This window comes from Pygoscelis adeliae, unplaced genomic scaffold (assembly GCF_000699105.1).
Source record: "Pygoscelis adeliae isolate BGI_AS28 unplaced genomic scaffold, ASM69910v1 Scaffold288, whole genome shotgun sequence".
NCBI lineage: Eukaryota > Metazoa > Chordata > Aves > Sphenisciformes > Spheniscidae > Pygoscelis > Pygoscelis adeliae.
In genome coordinates, this window is record NW_008825264.1 from 91269 (window position 1) to 94188 (window position 2920).

The window sequence follows — 2920 nt, forward strand, 5'->3', positions numbered from 1 at the left end:
CAGCACCCCTTAGGCTGGGGATCCGAGGGACTTTGCTCCCTGGAAGTGCCCAGTGGGTGAAGGCAGAGGCTGCACTGAGACATGGCAAAGCACAGCCATGCAGGAACATGCTTTTGTCACCATGTGCTAAACACCCAGCCCATGCCTGCCTCTCCGCTCACGGTTCTCCAGCCCAGCCTGGGACCTGCCCCACAAGCCTGTGTGCTGACTTAGGCAGAGCTGACCTGCTTCCAGCCAGGTGCTCACCAGCCTGGGCTCAAAGCACAGCTCAGGTCTTTGCTGTTGGGAAGAGTTTGGAGTAGGTTGGCTGGCTCAACCACCTCTCCAGCCATGCCCTGCTTGCTCCCCAGACCACCACACACTGGCCAGCCTTCCCATGGTCTCCTCCTGTGTCACACGTGTGCGCACAGCCACCCCCATGTGGGTGAGCTGGGCTAGGGGGGACAATCTCTTTGTGGTGGTGGGGGTAGAAGTGACGTCTTAAGGGGAGGCTGAGGAAGGCAGGGCTCTCACCACAAAATGGCTCTGTCCACCAGTAGCCAACATTGCATGACAGGGTGTGGACCACTGGGCAGGGTCATTGGTTCCTACCAGGTACTGCTGAGCCGCCTGGGTGTCCAGCCACTCCTGCTTGGGGAATCTTGCCCAGTGCTCCTGTAGCATCCTCCCCATCCTCGTCTGGACCCAGCTTGTCTCTCCTTCCCTTTTCTCAGAGAAGGAGTGAGGCTCTCTCCTGTGTCACTGCTACTGCCTCCAGCCCCATGCTGTTCTGTCCAGCGACCCCTTAGACTTGTCATCATTTGGAAGCACAGTGCGTACAGCACGTCTTTTCCAAATGCATGGCTCTAGGCAGCCAGGTACCCTCGAGATACGTTCTTGGTCCTGAGAGGTGTTGGGGGGTTGCCTCTGTCCTGGCTTGTGTGGTATTCAGATAGGAACTGAACATTCATTGCATTTACCGCAGACTCTAGCTGTGAAAAGATCGTCTCTGACCTGTTTTGGGACAAAATCCAAAGCCTTTCCCCCCATGGGTGCATCCTGAGTTTTGAAGGCATTTACTGAGTAGCAGTAGGCACCAGAGACATGCCAATGGATGTGAGAAAGGGTGTCCTGGTGGGGATGTCTCTAAGGGAACATGGGAAGAGATCCCTCCTGGTGCCTGGGGCTGCCACCCTTCACCTCTTGTCTGAAGGCCAGCCTGGAGACAGGTACTCAATCACCTCAGCCAAACTGTCCACATGTGGACACAGTCTGCTCAGCTCAAGAGGGTGCTTCAACATTGCCTGTCTTTCTCAGCATTCGACTCAGGCAGCCTCAGATGGCTGCCCTGGTTCCGAGTACCTCACTCTGACAGAGATCTGGATGCTTCTGGGGTGCTAAAGAGCACTAAGTCCTAGACCCAAAGGGCACCTATGGGGACCTGCCCACATCCTGTGACAATTCTGAGCTTTTGTGAGGACAAAGCATTTTTCAATGATAAGTCTTATCTCCTGCCTCGGTGTTTGGGTGAAGGTCCTCAGCTTCAAAATCCCCCACTTGAAGCACCAAGAAGGTTGTCCTACATCCCCACCAGACCCCCAGACATGGTAAGTTCAAGTGATTTTTGGTCAGAGCTAAAGAATACCCCTTCAAGACACAGGAGAGGCTTTGGGCATGCACAGGGAAGCAAGAGGGCATGCGGAAAGGGAAGGCAACCAGCTTCCTGAAGGCATTTAGGGACACCCTGGGAGACCAGTGGGGAAGGGAGCTAGCCTGGAAAAGTCCCCTGCAGCCTGCCTTCCTCCTCCCTCTGCTGAGTCCCCTGCAGGTAGTGACATAAACCAAGCAGGTTTGTTCACAGTGACATTTTGGAGGATGCCTCCCAAAGATGAGTCAGGCTGTGCCTGCTGCAGAAAAACAGTGATGCAGAGTCTTGTGGGACAGTTTTAGTGGCTGTGGAGGAGGCAGACTCACCTGAGCCCGCCTCACTAATCTGGTCCTTGGGAACTGCCTGCCACAGATAGAGCCACTGAGTACTGCAAGGGTATCCTGAACATCCTTCCCTTTCTTCCACAAAGTCATTAAGGCTCTTAGAAACTCCTGCAGCAGCTAGAATTGAGGTGCCCTTTCAGTGAGGTGCCCACCCAGAGGTATCTCATATACCTCTACCGACAGTATTCCCATCCCATCGTTGCCCTGTTGCTAAGGTGCTCAGCCCAGCAATGGCTGCTGCTGACATGAGACCCTAGATACTGCCTATCAGATTTCCCGTGAGCAGCAGAGAGCAATGAAAACAGAGAACAGGGAGACGAGGAGAGGAGCCTAACCTGCTAATTACAGTGGTAAAGCAACATTCAGCACCTGCTGGCAGGTAGGTACTTCTGCCAGGGGCTATATGGAAAAACGGGTTTGGTTGGTGGTGAGACAGGGCAGCAAAACAGGATTCATTAGGGCCAGGAGCGGTGGTGAAAGAGTTGGTGTTACAAGAAAGGAAGAAGGCAAACCGCTGGGGTCAGAAGCTGGATGAGCGCATCCGTGATGCACTCCTGATCCTGCTGGTCCGGGTCTACCCCCTTCAGATGGTTTGCAGAGAGGCAAGTTGTCTTGATCATCACCCTTCTGCCGTTTCTGTGCTCATCTCTGTGCAAATCACAATGTTTTCTTCCTCCTGCAGTTCTGCCGGGGTGATTTGTGTCAGCAGGGTCTCTGGCCAAGGTGATTGCAGCAGCCTATTTTTGGGACTGCCCTTGAGAGATGCAAGCCAGGAAGGTGGAGCCCAGCTGTTCCAGTGTCCGTGCCCTGGAGAGGCACTAACACCTGCAGTCCATGCTGGCTGCTCTCCAGTGCCTTGCTAATTGCGTCGGGGTCCTTAAATAATACAGTGGCCATGTGCTTGAAGGGGCTGCCTGCTGGCTCTCCTGGTGCTCGGGAGGGGACAGAG